This window comes from Psittacula echo, assembly GCF_963264785.1.
Source record: "Psittacula echo genome assembly, chromosome: 15".
NCBI classification, from domain to species: Eukaryota; Metazoa; Chordata; class Aves; order Psittaciformes; family Psittacidae; genus Psittacula; species Psittacula echo.
The window spans coordinates 2674778-2683765 of NC_137751.1; the positions used below are offsets into that span (position 1 = coordinate 2674778).

General features: G+C 48.4%; 1 pseudogene across 1 annotated transcript; it reads left to right on the plus strand.

The window, feature by feature from the left end:
* Positions 1-7938: 7938 nt before the first annotated feature.
* Positions 7939-8570, plus strand: LOC308227569 (C-C motif chemokine 4 pseudogene; annotated as a pseudogene). Its single transcript has 3 exons — positions 7939-8011; positions 8247-8355; positions 8480-8570. The product of its transcript is annotated as a C-C motif chemokine 4 pseudogene (transcript).
* Positions 8571-8988: the final 418 nt, after the last annotated feature.

Below are 8988 nucleotides of genomic sequence, written 5' to 3' on the forward strand. Positions count from 1 at the left end.
TCTCCTGGGAGGAGAAGGCTTTGTCATGTGTGGAGTCTGCAGGAAGGAGCCATCTCTTAGGATAGTAAAGGGCTAATTAATGGTTGCCATTACTCCAGGCTTGGTCCTAAAAGCAAAGCCAAGATACGACAGAATAGAAGTGAGAGGCCTGGAGGGCCCCTTCAAAATCCTGCCTAGAGTGTGATTCCTCTTCATCAGGGACTGTAGTGGTAGGATAAAGGGTAATGGGTTTAAACTTAAACAGGGGAAGTTCAGGTTGGATATAAGAAGTTCTTTACTGTGAGGGTGCTGAGGCCCTGAAACAGGTTGCCCAAAGAAGTGGTAAATGCTCCATCCTTGGCAGTGTTCAAGACCAGGCTGGACAGAGCCTTGGGTGACATGGTCTAAAGTGAGGCATCCCTGCCCATGGCAGGGGGGTTGGAACCAAATGATTTTAAGGTCCTTTCCAACTCTTAACTATTCTATGATTCAGTCCTATGTCCTGTAGCTGAAAGGAGCAAGGGGAAAGGGATACAAGCTGATCCCAGAAATAGGCTGGTGCCAGTAAATTTGAAAGGGAGATTCCAGAGAAAGAGGAAGTTAATAGAAAAAGCCTGGAAACTTAAAATAGTGTTATAAAAATCTTTTGACTCAGCAGAGGCAACCCAGGAAGCGGTGATCAGAGCCCAGGATGCAGAGGAAACTGAAAAAAGAAATGGAAACTCATGATAATCCCAAAGGAGATTGAATATACTTGAATACTGTGCTTATATACACGTTCCTGGGATGTGGCAGCAAGGACACATCCAAAAAGGATACTCAAAGAAATTGGTAAGCAGTGCTAATTACTCAGTGGTTGCAGACTGAATGTTTGAGCTGAGCAGGCTGAGGGTTTCAGAGTGAAGCAGCTAATCATGTACCAAACCTCACAACTGCTGAGATCACCTTCAGTCCTGGAGGGGAACAAGTGAATCCAGCATTTGTCCTGGGAATAAGAGAGCAGGCAGCTGCCATCCACCCAGGCTGAAGGTGTTTGTCCAGCCTTGTAGAGCATTTGATTCCAAAACATCATTGTGGTTAGTGACACCTTTTAAACTGGACTGAAATGCCTCTGTGAATTGGCTCCTGTAAAGACAAACCAGTTCAAATTCAGAAGGAAGCTTGCACCTCTCATCTGACTTCTCAAACATGCTGTTTGCACAAGAGGACTGAGACCCATCTGAGTGGTGGTTGTGTTTTATCTGCCCTGCTTGGGTCAGAAAGCTGCACAAGAAGCTTTCCTTTCATGCATAAGTGTAATTTCCCGTTTTACTTGTATTCCCAGCCAGTTTCTAGCCATTATACCAGCAGAGTCCACTCTTTTCCACCATCGGTGTTGGCTCTGATACATTCACACATCAGTCCTTCATTTTCCTAACCCTTCAACCCAAACTTTTTGCTTTTGACTCTTCTTGTGTTGTATAACACCAAGGTCTTGTCACAGTCTTGTGTTTTGTTGCATGGGTCTTTCCCTGCCCCAGCCATTTCCAGCTGACAGCCTCCCAAACTGGAATGGCTGTTCCTGTTTTCACTTGTCCCCAGCAGCATGATAGCGCAGTCTGCACTGCTGAGTCAAATCCCTTCTCCATTACTCCAGTCCTCAAGGTCATTATAATTCTTCTGTGTGATATCCTGGCCTCTTCTAGATTGATGATAGCATCTCATTTTGCCTCATCAGCAAATTCCCTTCTCATTCTCCTGCTTCTTGTGCCAAGCTCATTAATGCAGATGTTAAGCAGGATAGTTTTTGAGGCAGAAACTCAAGGAACTGGACTGGTAAAACCCCTTCAGTCTAACACCCCCCCCTTCAGCTGAAGGAATTACCATGCCCCTTTCAGGCAGCTCTTTACCCACTTTACATTTCATATGCCAGGCATATCTTCACATCTTCTCTATCTTAGCTAATAATTTACTATGTGGCACCATTTCAAATGTCTTACTGAAGCCCAGTCGAGTGAGAACTACTGCATTTCCTTCACTGTAAATATCTGCAAACTTATGAAAGGAAGCTATTAGGTTTGTGTTGGCATGTGTCAGGACCACTATGTGATGTTGCATCATGTGTGATACCTGAGGATCAGGAGAGGGGACATCAGTGGGAGGCATGTCTCTGCAAAATGTGAGGTTATTTACATTAATGGGGTTTGGGGGAGACGGGGTTTAACAGAGTGGGTTGATGGAGCAACATGCTGACAGATGATATTTCTTCAGGAGTAATGTGAAATACCCATTTTTGTTTCTAAGACCAAAGAAACTGCAGCTACTTGGGATAGAAGAAGACCTGTGCTAATGTTTCTGAAGTTTATGGCCAGATTTTAAAGGTACTTGGGTCCTGAGTATTTTGCCTATGTGATGAGAAGTCTTTGTTCCATTCCTCTTCAATCACATTCAGGTCCTCCAGTGTCATTTTCTTCAGAAAATTAGACTTAACATCTTATTTTCTAGAGTTGATCTTTGGTGCTGCAAGTCCATAGATTAAGCAGAATATTGGAGTGCATGAAGGATGGAATGGAAGATAATTCTCCAAATGCCTAAATGTTGTAGAAACCATCAGGATGATCTGAAATGCCACAGTCAGCTCTGCTGATTCTGAGTCAGAAGTGGATAGAACTGACACAGAAGGCTTCAAGTGAGATGATCAAAGCATTAAGTGATGTGGAGGTGAAAGATTGATAAGAGTGGGGCAAATAGATGAAGGGAACTTAAAAATAAGCATTCAGTATTGTTTACCCTTTCATGCAGAAGAAGAAAGGCACATCTCCATTTAAAGAGAGAAATATTAATAGAGAGCAATGTTTTGACAAGAGGCATAATCAACATGTGAAACTCTCTGCCAGAAGGTCTCATCAAGGGCAAAAAGTGGAGAAGAAAGAAGCAATTGCTATGAGATAATCCCAGATATGTGAGTTTAGATAATTCTTTTATTTTTAGCCTGTTTTCATGGAAATAGGTCTTATGCAATCTGCTGTCTGGGTGCAGAGCTGGTGTCTGCAAACTCAAAATTGAAATCACTTCTTGCAGTCACACAACATCTTTTTAAAGCCCCATCAATGTGTTCATGCGGGCAGGTGCAGATCTCTGCACAGGTAGAGCCGCTGGCTGTACCAGATTGCACAGATGGGCTGTAGGTCAGTGCATCTGGAGATGAGTCCATGTGCTCTTGCAAAACCAAACCCAGCCCTAGTGAGAATTAGCCTGGATCCCTGAATCCTACTCAGCTCATACAGCATTTCTCTTCCCTGGTTTTCTTTACAGAAACCTGAAAATCTTGCCATAAGGAGCAAGGGGTGCTTGAGGCCTTGGAGTTAATGTGGGGAGTGTGGAGAAATTGAGAGAAGCAGAGGCTGCAGACCATCTGGGCTGGTCTCTAAGCTCTCAGATATAGAGCTGAGGGTCCCTGAGGTTTGGTAGAGCTGTGCTGGGTGGCTGCAGGACCTGCAGTGTCAAGTTGCCCTCCTTTTGTTGGACCTCACTAATTCCCTGATGTTTTTCTGTAACCTCTTTCTTGGGGAGAGATTCTTTTCCACTGGATGGTTTGAGTTGGAAGGAACCTTAATGATCATGTAGTTTTGCACTTGCCACTCTCTTTCCTAGGGTAGAAGCCAATCAAGCTGGGGGAAGAAGAGCTCTATCTTTGATCCAGTGACATAGAAACATCCCTGTCCCGCGTTGTGGGCCTTTGTGCAGGGCATGCACAAAGGGATCCTCTGAAGGGGAAGGGACGTTCAGGAATTTGAATCAAAAACTATCAGCAGGGACTGATTTAGGAATTCCACTTTGAGTGCGGAGTTACTCTCGTAAAACAAGGGTCAGTGCCAGCTCACTGCAGCTCATCTGTGCTTTCTCTGTAACTTTTAGCCACGGGATCCCTTTGCATAATTTTTATCAATGGTGAGTGTCACTTCCCAGACTGAGGTTGCATAATGCCCTGTGGTTTTCTCTACCCTTGCTTAGGACTGTGGTGTGGGCAGCTTCTTTCTGCCTGTGGTTCCCTTCCTGCTGGTGCATGGTAAAGGCAGAAGGGCTGCTGTGATCCTTTTAGTGCTGCAGAGTGCAGGGCCCCACGTGTCTGGCAGCCTCTCCTGAAAAGGTGCAGACAACATCCCTCTGCCCTGACCCAGGGGCAGAAATCAACCTGCTTCTGCCAGCTAACAGGAGTTTGTCCTGAGGGTAAACCCTCTGCAGAGCTGGGGAGGCTTTCCTAAGGGAGGCTGCAGACTGAGGCAGTTGTCTCAGCTTTCTTAGGCTTAGGGGCCAGAAGCGATGCTGCCCTCTTCTAATGACCGAGATTGGCCTTCGTCTTCTCTTCTGGTCTAAATGAATCTTGTGACATTGGCTGGTTGCCCTGTTTGGGCACGGGACTTTCTTGCTGCTCTCTTCTCACTCTTGTATCACTTACTTCTTGAAATGAGAGGCCCTAAGAGGCAAGTTCCCCACCCCAGAACTGAGCAAATCTGGGTGTCTGACCACACACTGTCCATGCTGTTCCTGGCTGCGCTCTCAGTGTAGCCCTTCACATGTTACCATGCCTCGACTTGTCCCCCTCTGCCTTGCCAGCAGGTCAGTGATCACACTGCTCTTTTAATCATGCTCACAGCCCCTGAGGTAGTGTGGTTTTTAGACTTTAATTCCCTCATCTTAAGGAGACCCATGTAAGGCAGTGTCAAAAGCATCTGATAATGCAAGTCTAGTGCCATGTTTGATTATCACCAGCTTTCTGGTACCTCTCCCACTCCATATGAATTTGCCCTGCTAATCACCAGTGATTCAGAGATGGCCACAGCCTGGCTTGGGAGGAAGTTAGGGGAATCTTTGAGGTCTTTATGCTTGACTGCCCCTGCCTTATCTACCCCTTCCTTACTTATTTGTTCTTTTCCCTTTTCTCACCTGTGTGCACACTTTATTGTGTTGAGTACTTGACCATAACCTGTTGTTTTCTTTATTCAAAGACAAGCCAAAAAGATTTGGCATCTTTGACTGCTTGCTCCCCTTCCTAGCTACTGGGCTTTTCTTTCTTCGTTTTTCAAAGCTGGGGTTTCTGATCTCCTGTGTTTCCTCCTCTCTTGTGGTTCTCTGCTGGATTAGAAAGTCATCTCCTTACAGAGATCTTCCATGGTAGGAGAAATAAAAACTGTAAGTCATTTCTTCACTCTCCCTTTACATCAGTTCCTTATATTTAATTCCTTAAACACACTCAAATGCAAACTGTCTGCTTTTGCTGAACTGCAATTTTGTAGAATTTGTTGAAATATCCTGGATTCCAGTTAGAATGAAAAGTATTTCATCAGCATCTAGGAAGAAGTCCCATCCGGCTCTCATCTAAATGGAGAACTGAAAGCTTGACCAACCACTTCTGTACCAAAAAGGAAATATTTCTGTCATTTCCAGCAGAAATAATCCGTGCAATTGTGACGTTTCATATGTGGTTCCTACCGGATGACAAACTTTCCTCTGGTAATTGCTAAAGCTGATGCCCGCAGGTCATCACGCTTCTCCTTGTCATTGCGGTGATTTCAGGATGTGAGATATTCCTTGCATCCTGGCATTTGCTGTTTCCTCTTGCCTATCCCATCCCAGCCCTTTTCTCTCTGCTTAGGCAGGCAAAGGGGCTCCCACCAAGCATTGTCCAGTGTCATCACTCATCCCTGCCTGTGACCCTGCGACTCGGTTCTCCTGCCCAAGCTCAGCTCACCCCTGCCTCAGGGCTACTATCCCCAGTAGTATCCCACCCTGGGGTTCGGGTAGCTCAGCACCTTGTTCCTACAGTGAACCCAGAGAGCAATTGCTGGTTGCCTTCATTATAACAGCCTGTTATGTGCTGATGTTCTCCCTCACACTTCTTGTTAAACAAAGCAAAGCTGGCTCTGGTGAGTGCAGGATTAATGCCGGAATGGGGTGGTTGGAGGGCAGAGGTCTGGGGCAGGTCTCTGTGGGAGACACAAGGGCATTAATTTAATGCAGTGGCATTAAACCAGAAAAACTCATGCAAATCTTCAGTCTTCTGAGAAACTGAGCCTTTTCCTTCTGCTCTTGTGTATCCAGCGGCATTTGACAAGCAGACGCATTTACAGCAGGTACTACCTCTCCTGCAAGCCCTTCTCAAATGCCTCAGGTGAAGACACGGGTCACCGAAGGATTTATTCATTTGTACCTCTAGGTACAGGGTGGCTTAAGCAGAAAGAGCTGAAACATGGCCAGTTGGAGAAGGGAGCAGGAGGGATTGTTTCTGTTCCTTCCACTGCCCACCTCCTTCTGAAGGTCTCCAGTGAGATGATTTACACCCGTTCTCATCTCTCTCACCTTGCCTAAAAGAAACAATCATGATTAGGAGAGAACCTAATCCTACACCTCCTCTCATGCAAGAGATGCTCAGAGTGATGCATCCTTCAGACAGAGACCCTCTGACAGCATGAGGTTTATCCCTGCGCATGAACAGGGAGCATTGCCCCTGCCATGGGGTGAGGATGAGAGGATGAGTACAACTATTGCTCAGCATCTCCATGAGTTAGACTTTTCCACTGAGTCAGGGCATCAGGAATTAATCATGCCAGAGCAAGGGTCAGGAGGGAGGTGTTTGCCTGGGAGCTGGGCAGCAAACCCTTTGTGGCACCACAGAGCAGGATCAGGGCAAAGCCAGTAAAAGGGGGGAGAAAAAAAAGAGAAAGGAACAAGTTGAGCAGCTCTTTCTGGATGCGCACCAGTGGGATGCTTGGGAATTATCCTCTGGGATTGCAAATGCTGCCCCTTTTCAGTCATGCTGCGATCTCCTGGAGGTTTCATCTGCAAGGCTGCAATGAGCTGATCTGAGGGGACACCACCAGAATCCTCTCCTTCAGCTCCTGCTTTTAACTCCCTGTCTCCTGACACACATGTATCTGCTTTTTGGGGGGCTAAGCAAGTAGAGAGAACTTAAATTGGAGGACATTCTCCTGCATGGGAGTAAGTGGGCAAGCAGTAACTGCAATAACTTGACTGTCAGATGGTTGCAGACTGCATCCCAAAACTGAGATTCTTAGGGAGGTGTAAATCCTCTGTTCACTCTGGGGACAAAGGGTGGCAGGCTAGGCTGCAGCCTGAGCCCACTGCTCCAGCCCTGGAGTGGGGCAAGGATCCAGTCCCTACAGGTCATCTGATCCTCCATGTCTCTGCAACCTCTGCAGCCTGAGGATAAAGCTTTTGATTGTACTAGCAGCAAAAAGGGGATAAATGTGAGACACTCCCCACCTCCAATGATTTCCAGCTCAACACAACCTCAGTCCTACATGATCTTCCCTTGCAAATGTGTCCAACCAAGAACTGAGGGCTTTCAGGGGAAATAACTGTATGCGCAATGCATCACTATGGAGCTAACTCTGAATCCCTGCTGGGACCAGGGGAGCAGGGTGAGGAGGGATGTTTGTGCCAAAACCGGGGCTAAGCTGGGAGCTTTCTTCTGGAAGTGGTTTTCTGCCAGCAACAGCAGCAGAGCCTGGGGATGTCCATCCACAGAGCAGCTCCTCAGCCCCTCAACACAGCGATGCTGCAAAGCAAATCCCTGCCTGGAGCTTGCTGCCTGCTGGGGATTGCCACTGGGGCTCTGGCCGTGGAGCTTTGTGCCGCAGCCTGGCTTATGGCTGGTGGGGGATCCTTGCGGCAGTGGCGGCGTCGGTGCTGTGGGGTTTGGGGCACCCAAATAGAATCTGAAAGTTGCAGCCCTGTGGCCAGCGCTTCCCCCTCTGCGGTTTCCTTCTCCAGCTCAGCAAATCCGGGTGCTCTGACATAATTTCCCTGGCATCATGGACTCATTTTCTTTCCTTGAAACCCTGCGCCCGCCCCGCGGCCGGGGATAAAAGGAGGGCATGGCCACAGGGTCGAGCATTCTGCAGAGCCCTGCAGACCCCAGCTGCAGCCCTACTCCAGATCCCTCAGCTCCACAGCACCATGAAGGTCTCCGCAGCTGCTCTGGTCGCTCTTCTCCTCTTGGCTGCCTGCTCCCCATCTGAGGCCCATCTCGGTGAGTGCGGTGTGGCTGCATCCTCCCTGGGGCTCCCTGTGCCATTGCTCCAGAGGAGCTGCTGGGGCAGACTGAGAGCTCCATCCCCATCAGCAGGGGGAGGGCTGGGAGCAGGAGGCCAACGCTGGGACCCAGGGAACAGGACACAAGAGGGGACATGGGAGATGGCAAATCCCCTGGGAACCCCTGTGCCTGGGCTCTCACCAGGGCTCTCTCTCTGTCTCTGCCCTCACAGATGGTATCCCCACCACGTGCTGCTTCACCTACCACCAACGCCCCATCCCACGGCGCCTCATCACCTCTGCCTATATCACCAGCAGCAGGTGCAGCCAGCCAGCAGTGATGTGAGTACCACTGGGGGCTAAGGGGGCGGTGGCTGGGCCAGAGGGATGGGGACATGGCTGGGGACCTATTGCAGGCACCCCGCTGCCCCGGCCCAGCACTCTAACGTGGGACTTGTCCTGGCAGCATGGTCACCAAGAAGAAGGAGCTGTGCACAGATCCCCAGGCGGCCTGGGTGCAGGCACATGTGCAGCACTTCCAGAGCCTGGAGAACTGATCCTTCCCCACTGCCACCCGTGATGCCCGTGGTGCTTCCCCAGCCGCTGGTACACAGGAGAGCACTTGGACTGCGGCCTTCTTCAATGGGAAAGCTTATTCTATTTAACTTATTTAAACGAAGTATTTTTTGCTAAAGAAAGGGAACAAAACCCTAAAATAAATTATATCAAAGTCATAATTTAAACTGAAAATAATTTAAACCATATCAATTTGCTTGTTAATGAACAGTCAGGAGTTTCGATGCCTGAATAAAGTGTTTGTGTTACCAAGCCCTTTGTGTGCCTCTGAAGTCCCTGCTGGAGCCCTGACGTGAGAGACAAGAGCCATGGTGACACCATTGCTCTGCACGCATCCTGGGGTCACTGCTCTCTCTGGAACAGAGCAGCCTTGGCCCCACAGCATCCCCCACGGTGCCT